Source organism: Argentina silus, assembly GCF_951799395.1.
Source record: "Argentina silus genome assembly, chromosome: 19".
NCBI classification, from domain to species: Eukaryota; Metazoa; Chordata; class Actinopteri; order Argentiniformes; family Argentinidae; genus Argentina; species Argentina silus.
The window spans coordinates 4,477,300-4,486,960 of NC_139673.1; positions in this window are offsets into that span (position 1 = coordinate 4,477,300).

Consider the following 9,661-nt stretch of genomic DNA (forward strand, 5'->3'; position numbering starts at 1 on the left):
TCCTATCGCACTTGTTCATCTGTCAAACGTGGATCAGGTTGATGATCTTCCTCCCTGAAGCCCTGGGAGGTTATGGGCCAGTTTATGGTCAGTTGAGAGTGTATTCTCATCCTATGCAACTTGTTTATATATTCATCAATAGATACACAGTCAGCAGTTTGCTAGAGACATAGAGGCTTTTCAACTACTATCAACACACACACACACACACACACACACACACACACACACACACACACACACACACACACACACACACACACACACACACGATCCTGAAAATTGGCTTGTATGCCATCTAAGACCTGAGGAAGAGCAACATGTTCTGTAAAGCCATTTTGGCTAGTGCTCTCGTCCCTATGAACACTTATTGCACATGGCTGTTGTCTCCACACCTGGACCTTTTTTGTGTACATAAAGGATAGAAGCCTACTTTCATACTGTAGCTAGCGATTGTGAGTTCGATACCACTTAGGGCAAGCTGCTCTACCCTGCCGTTCTCTACATTCCCTTTGTTTCATTTGAATGAGTGCACAGCTTGTGGAGGGTCCACCAAACATTGCTCTACATGAATTATGCTTGAATAAAGAAATGAATATTTGAACATTGTAGAGGCTGTGTTCCTGTCTTTTAATAACTCAAAAATAGGTGTGTTGACAGTTTGGGGAATAATGAGTTTGGGCGTAGTATACTTTGGAAACTATTTGCTTTGATTTCAATAAAACACAGAAAATAATTGTTCAAATAAGCAGATGGACAGCCTAAACACAACACAATTTCTCAACATATTGTTATAGAAAACATCCTCAGAGGCCAGCAAATCATATCACTGGCAAATACAGTTGTGAAATAGGGGTCAACTTGACCAAGAATGTTCTATTCAGCATAACAAAAATAATTGATTTCATGGCTGTTGTTGACACAGGACTGGAGTGAATGCTTAAGCACTAACTAGCCCTGACTAAGAGTCATCTTTGTTTCTAGTAAAGTAAGTATTCATTTTTATTATTTATGTATTCTGAATACCCTTTTTTTCCATCATACCACAATACTGAATACTTCAAAATATATTCTGAATACATATTCTGTATACATATGTATTCCGTTACCTATACAACCCTGTGTACATCAGGGACTCTGCTCTTGCGTTTATGTCTTGAAGAACATAATCTCCCCATCATCATTTCCTTCGGTCCACCAGGTAAACAAAAATTCACAGATGGGTGCACACCGGCAGCGTCATGCTTACATTGCATATCACAAGCACAGAGCACACCTGAGAGCTCTTGTAGCTTTATGGATGCTGTTTATCTCGGACCTGGAGAGCGGTACAAATTGTACTACATGGCACATCCGCACACAGAAGAGACTCACAAGTACCATGGAAATCTCTATACCTTCGAGGAAATCTCTCTCAGCAGAGGCACGTGTTGTTAGAGGGATGAATCACTTAAAAAAACCAAACACCTGAGAGAAGGGGAGCTGCACATACTGCACATGTTCACATAATCAGTAATAACCATATGGAGATGGGGCTGGGCTGGATTTATCATAGCAGGAGGACAAAGCCCATACCTAGATAGTCTAATGTGCTCAAAGCTGCCAGACTGGAGAAATGCGGCCTGGGACTAGCTTGGGAGACAAGTTTGGCTGCAGAAAAATGGATTAAAGTAAGTGCCGATTGCTCAAGCCCATCTGCTTAATATTTGCAGGCGATAAGGTAAATCTGTTTTTTTTATGATAGCATAGCATAACTTGAATTCTTTATGGGGCCAGTGTAGGCATAAAATGGAGGCATGTCCATCCACTCTGTATAGATAAGATTGTAATGTCTGTAATGCCTATCTCCACACTCACACACATGCACTCACACATATCAAAGTAGAGTCTCCCTGCTTATCAAAAGTAGAGTCTCAGACAGACAGACAGACAGGCAGGCAGACAGGCAGACAGGCAGGCAGGCAGGCAGGCAGACAGACAGGCAGGCAGACAGGCAGGCAGGCAGACAGGCAGGCAGACAGACAGACAGACTGTCCTGCTTAGGCCCTATCTGCCGTATCTGCCGTCCCTAGTGTGTTTATGATAAATATTACCTCAGTTATGGTGAGGAGACAACGGAGATCACAGCTCATTTATTTGCCTGCGTCATACGTCTGTAGTTCAGTAGTAGTAGTCCAATTAAAATAGACCTTTAACCTTCTACAACATCATTATCCTGAGAAGAAAGTTATATAGAGAGAAACAACTATTTGAATAAGCACCTCAGACACATACGTGATGACCCCAGAGCTTTCTCTCTCGCCCTACCAGTTATCAAGTCTGTTGTATCTCTCAGTTTAATAGTATTGTACAGTATTGAACACAGATGGTAGAAGAGATAGCAGTGACCTCTGAGTCAATCATCTAGTTACCCTTCCACAATCACGATTCCTACCACGTCGCTCAGCCGAGCAATAAGCAATGCAAGTGCCCCACTCTGCTTCTGGGGAAAAGCACAGAGGCACTTCATGAATGCTCATTGTGATACAGAAATAGAGTCAAAAAAACAAAAACATCAGGAAATTCAGTAGTACACACACGCTCACACACAGACAGACAGACAGACAGACAGACAGACAGACAGACAGACAGACAGACAGGGGTTCAGTCTGTCCAGAGACAAAGAGGATCTAAAGATCACCCCTACCGGTGGCTGACATGGCTTCCCATGCTCATGGAGTGTTTATTGGCCAGGTTGAAGCTGCCCTTGGACGCTCATCTAAGGCCCCCCCCCCCCCCTTATGGCTGAAGATAGGATTGAGGAAAGGGTAAAGGGGGGGGGGGGGGGTGAGTGGGGAGGGGGGGTCCAATGTTGTTCATCCTGGCCCTGCAGGGCTTTGAGGCCTGGGTTTAAAGTGAGGTCTCCATCAAGGACAACAATCATCATGTTGAATGTCTACCACATCTCGCTGCCGTGCGCTGAGCATCAATCCTTCAGCGTGTTTAGTCACTTTCCACCATTTGTTTACTGGTTCCTCACACACTCAGCTGTGGAAGTCGTGGCGAGACAAAAATAAATCAGCATTTCGCAAAGGCCAGTACAATCAAGGCGAGCAGAATATATCTATATATTTATAGCTGCACATTCTTTCATAACACCCTTCTCTTTATTTTGGAAGTGAAAAGTGTATTCCAGCACAAACGACTGATACACTATACACACCCAGAGGATTTGATAACAATCAGCCAGCCACCTGCATATGCAAAAATGAGCTGAGATGAGGGAGTCTTGTGTTAAACAAAGGACATTATAAAAGCAGCGCTCGTACAACCACATTAATCAGTGCTGTAGCATACTCAAATTACCTTTATTCAAACATTATTCTTACACTAAATCTACAATGGCTACCACAAAAATTTGTGTTTGCATATCCATTAAATCCAGGAAAATACTACGGCTGCAAGAACAGGGCTTTTTTTTTCTCTGGAAGCCAATTTTAAAGTGTACTTTAATGTGAGGTTAAAAAGTCAAGGTAAGATCGTCATCAAACCAACACCTCGTTAAAACCAGTCAAACTGTGGAGGATGAGAGTGACTGAGAGCCCAGAGAGAGAGAGAGAGAGAGAGAGAGAGAGAGGGAGAGATAGAGAGAGAGGGGGAGAGAGAGAGGGAGATAGAGAGAGAGGGAGAGAGAGATAGAGAGAGAGAGAGAGGGAGATAGAGAGAGAGGGAGAGAGAGATAGAGAGAGAGAGGGGGGGAGAGAGAAATAACTATTGATTGTGTTTGTGGATTAGTGTGTCATATCCTTTGTGTCAGTCCTTTCAAAGGATATGACAGGAGGATATGACCCACAACGTCACGCTCTGCCCAGTTCCTGCTGTGTGCATCATCAGCGCTCACCTCCTGTGCCCCGACTCCCTGCCTATCCGCTATTCCCATCACCACTCCCATCGTGTGCCAGTTGGACATCCCCATTCCCTGAACCAAAAACACTGACCACAATTTCCGGAACAGCCAATGCTGGGCATCATGAATCAATTCATTACTGTACTCCAAGCCTCTCGGATCAGCATAACAACAGTGGAGCTGAGTTGGCCAGGTGGTGCAATAAAAAGGCTTTGCGTAAATCGTGTGTGTGTGGTGGTGGTGGGGTGGGGGGATTTACTCGCTCGGAAGCTTAAGTTCACAATTGACCAGGATTCTATGCTCAATGCTTTTGTTCGGCAAAGTCAAAGGTTCACCAATAACTGACTTCCTGCGCCACTACCAGCACAGGGTGGGTTAGAGCAACAATAGAGGTAGCCAACCCTGCTGGTTATTCAAGAGCCCGGAGGCACCTGACTCACCGCTGCCGGGAACACAAACGCTCAACCTTTCAGTCTCCCCTCACGTCACTAACATCAACGATGGGACTTCTCTTACTGTAAAAAGCCTCTCTGAGTTTAATACCAGTGTTTAAACCCGCCACAAAGACGACAGCACCTCCATTCTGAAGCACTTAACGATCAAAGGGAACCAGACATGTGACACTTTGCCCTTGCCACTTGGGAGATGGAGAACAGAGATGTCTTACAGTTCTGAACCTCCCCTGCTGTAGAAAATAACACCATGCAAAGAAGCAGAAGTCAACTATCTGGATCTACAGCTGTGATAGCGGAAACGAGGCAATTCTGGTGAAAGGATTTAGGAATCATGATTGTGTGTGTGTGTGTGTGTGTGTGTGTGTGTGTGTGTGTGTGTGTGTGTGTGCAGCATGTGTTGACACTTCAAACAAACAGGGAGTACAATATTGTTTTCATTTCATGTCTAGCATTTAACGTATACTCCAGTGGATTGCTGCAAAGATACATAAAAGACTTCAGAGTTTTGCCCTTGGGCCTTCACGTGACGTATTGAGAGACAGATGCAACAAGCAAAGCCCATGTAATTCCAGCTCCCTTCAACAGATGCCTACTTCCACAAAGCCTCTCTGACTGTGGGATGTGCACCGGGAACAAAAAGCCTCAAATTAGCCTGAAGAAAAAGCCCTCGCCCAATTAGCAACCTCTCGTCCGCCCGCCCCACAGTGTGTGGGTTGGGAACTCATCGCTAAACAGCGGTATTCATGCACCTGCATAGAAGAGCGATTGACCACGAAGCGATTCTAGCGGTTGGTAACATTAGCTATAATTGATAGCCTGAGTAGGTTTAAATTGATTACCGAGCCCAAGGGCCAGGGTGTCAAGCATGGCCACACCAGACACGCTGACCCCCCAGCAGAGAACAGGGAACGCTGATGAACAGAAGATGTATTATTAGAGACAATTTCTCCCCTGACAGGAGGCCATCGGTTCACAGCCAATTAGTTGTGGAGGCTTGAGGCATGTAAAGAGAGAAACAAAAGGGCCCTTCAGATTCCTGACAGGAGTTCTGTTCCGGAGCGTTGCAGCAGTAGCTGCCTATTGTGATGCCATCAAAGAACCTCTTAGAACGTTCTAAAGGACGGCGTATACAAAGTCATTGCCCTCTCCTAAAAGGGTTGTCAAAAGTTCAATAGAGAATCACGGTGAGAGGAAATCTGCAGCGTGTCGGTATATGTTTGAGAAAGGAAGCACACCAAGTACTAGCATATTCAAACACCTTCTCTATGATGGTTCAGTTGGATCAAGTGCTGGAGATACAGTAGGTGTCTTGCTGAATGCACAAAATTCCTCCTGAATATGAACCATATCAACACAAAACAGGTGTTCATGGGCAGGATTTGGGCATAGCTGGGCACATAAACACAGATAACTCCTCTGAACCAGAATGGCTTATTGTCCTAGAGGCCAGAGAGAACAGCATACTGCCTATGGCTTATTGTCCTAGAGGCCAGAGAGAACAGCATACTGCCTACGAGGACCAAGTTACTGTGATAGCTAATCTCCCTGGTTCATGTTTGTACAAGGGCAGCAACAGTAGAGACAGTAGGGGTGGACAGAACAGTCCGTTTTGTTTTATCTGACGGGAGGCCAAAATGCTGGGGGGGGGGTGGGTGTGTGTGTGTGTGTGTGTGTGTGTGTGTGTGTGTGTGTGTGTGTGTGTGTGTGTGTGTGTGTGTGTGTGTGTTAAAGCAAGGACACTCCCTCCAAGCTAGCCCAGTACCCCGTGACTGACGATGCCCAGAGGTGACCACGCCTTTTGTCTAGAATGAGAGAGCTTTGGTTTCCAAGCACTATGGCACAAACCGCAATATGTTCTCACTGGGAAATCAGTAAATCTGACAATATTTGCCCCATCCTTCTGAATTATTCTAGCCCCCGGTCTTACAAAGCCCCCTGTGGCTTTTCATCTCAGCCTTGCTGTCGGATAATAGATTTAATCTTATCTGTAAACAAGGTGTACGACGCCTAGCAGGATTATATAAACAAGAAAAGGCCAATATGTGTTGTGTACAGGTGCCTCTCCCCAGGTAAACAGGCTGCTGCTGCTGCTGGTGATGGAGGGGTCGGGGGGAGGTTTGTTGTCTTTAAATGTTGTTGTGGGGGTGTTTGGGCGGGAATCACAGCAGTGTGATTCAGACCTGTCAGCACAGAGACAGACAGATTGCACGCAGATGCCATCTGCAGCCATGGCAGTCACGGCAGGTTGCCCGCACGCTCACACACACACACACACGCACACGCACACGCACACACACACACACACACACAGACACGCACATGCACACACACACACACACACACACACACACACACAGACACGCACATGCACACACACACACACACACACACACGCTCACGCACACGCACACGCACACGCACACACACACAGACACGCATGCACACACACGCGAGCGCGTGCATACACACGCACACAGACACACACACGCATACACACACAAACACGCATACACTCACACGCATACACACACACACAAATACAGAAAATTGCACACAGGAAACATGCAGGCACGCAGATTCCAATTGTCATCCATCATGATTACAGTGCCGGGGGCAGAGATCCGTGAGGGCGAGATGTCATTTGAACACCATTTACAAGATTTCAGCTTGACTCCTTCAAATAAACACTAGGTTACTCCCTATCACGGTATGGCAATCAGACATGATAGGTGAATTGGAGCCAGCCAGACAAAGACTAGTGCATGTAGTTACAGAGAGATGATGCCCTAACAGATCAATGTTCTCTCTCTCTCTCTCTCTCTCTCCATCTATGGCCCCCTCTCTCTCATGCTACCCCGCCAGTACATCACAAACGCTTCAGAGCTCAGCAAATGTCAGTGAGGAATTAAAGAGGCTAATCTGAGTGCGTGTCATGTCAAGAAGGAATGCGGGCGGCCATTTTAAATGGTCTACCTGTACATTCAAGACCTGGTAAACAGAGCACTCTGTGGAGGTGTTGCCAAACGAGCTACAGATGCCAGCCTGTGTGCCTGAGACAAATCCAACTAAGCTCAGGCTTCATTGGGTGGTTTTCATTGCATATTTATCTGGCGTATTGTGTCAACACACCTTTAAAAGACTGCGCTCAAACACGCATAAAGCCATGCGAACTGACCTTATTACCTCAATTACGTAGGAGACAGTCAGCATACACATATTATACAATTATCTATCTATCTATCTATCTCGAATGCATGTAACTCATAAGGCAGCATGATCATTCCTTAGGGTACAATCAAAAGGAAAACCTCATACCACATCATTGGGATCCATCTTTTTTTTTTTTTAAATATGTTTTTAGGGCATTTCTGCTTTACTGGGATAGAGACAGTAGAGATTGACAGGAAGGATGGGAGAGAGAGGAGGGATGACATGCAAGATAGGTCGAGGGTTGGAATCGAACCAGGAACCTTGCGATTACGTGGTAAGCGCATTAGTGTGCTACGCCAATAAGCGCCCCCGGGGATCCATCTGTGTAATAGCAGGCAAGCAGGGCCAAAACGCACTGCACATAGAGTGCAGTAACGGTGTGTTTGGAAAGAAAACAGCTCTGGTTATCGCTACAGCTACGGGGGTTAAGTAGGTTAAGTCCACAAGATCCGCCTTAAACAAAACAGACACATATCTATCTTGTGTCACGTGATTGTGTTAAGAGGGCATCGCCACCCATGCCCACCTTTGTCTCTGGGTGTGTCCCAATGACCTTTGTGACCACTGAGGGTGAAACTAGACAGGGTAGGCATTCATCTGTGGAGGCAGACGGACGGAGAAATCGGAAGACGGGCGTTTGTGTGTTTGATTCCATTCCTCATTCGTTGCGTTACAATGAGCCCGTCCTCCGATTTCTACCTCCAGCAGCCTCCCACGGTATTCATCATAATCACATCTATCAGATGAACGTTCATGAAGGAGAAATGATGGTCTGATGAAAGACTAAACATCATATTCACTTAATCTGAGCTAAATACAATCGTACATTCTCTTCTTTGAACATACAGGAAAGTCAGGAAGCCATCCAAGATGATTGCTATAGAGCGATTCCAATGTTTTTTATGCAGACGCATCTCATCTGCTGACAAGGGTTAAGCGCTGTAGGTTAAGTACACTAGATCCTCCTGAAGGAAAACAGACACACACCCATCGACTGTGTTACTGTGCAGTGGCGCCGCAGAGGACATCCCCCCCCTAAATCACTGTTCATCCTCCCCTGTCAGAGCTGTCACACACGCACACACACACACACACTGCACCCTGAGAACTCTGGGAGAGAGCCCAACTCAGCGCCTTTCTCACGTCCACTCTGCTTCCTCCCGGAAAGGAAGGGCACTACTGTTGCTCATGGCTCTGATACAGACTGCAGGCGGTCCTGACTGACTGAGTGAGTGACTGAGTCTCTCTCTCTCTCTCTCTCCCTCTCTCTCTCTCTCTGCATGCCATGAGTTTGACAAACGATGGAAATCTACAGTAGAATGCAGAGTCAAACAGACGCTTGTTCTGACGGGTGGCACATCTCATCTTTACCTGCAGTCTGGATCAGAGGATGCTTCTCTGACAAAAACACAAATCAAGGACAGCTCTTAATCTCACGGTTGGAACATTTTTAAATGAAAAAGAATATTTTCAAAAGAAAACAGCAATGCTAAATCTGCCTGAACACAAGTCTGGAGACAAAAAAACACGTCTTTGATTGGAAGCCACGTAACCAATAAGAATTTATTGTCACAAGCACAATTTGTTACACAAAAATAATGGGTCACATTTTCACAATTTATACAGGTCTAAAACTCAATGTACAATTAACAGACTAAACTAAATACCGATAGTTAAATATGTACTCACATTGCACATTATGATGTCATTAAACCTACACAAAAAAACAGATACAGTGTGAAAGTAACACAAGTCGACATACAAATCACATTATTTACAAAAACATCCATTTTGAGATTTCTAGGAAAAGGACTCCAACTCCAGTTCAAGATTATCCCATCTGTCTTGCCAGAGACACGTTATACAATCTCTATCGTGTAAAAGTTCCCCCGCTATAAAGTTTTATTCAGTTTCTGTTAATAGTTGAAAAGAGAATAATAAAGTAATAAAGAGAATGCAGCGTGAGCCACAAGGATACACTAGTATATACTGTACTGTACTGTACTGCGCGTTGCTTTGACGGTATGGCGGTTTTTCCCTTTTAGCAGGCTGGTGAGTTTAGCGATTGCTTCATGAAGTGCACTTTAAGCCTTAGCTTAGCGACTTTGCC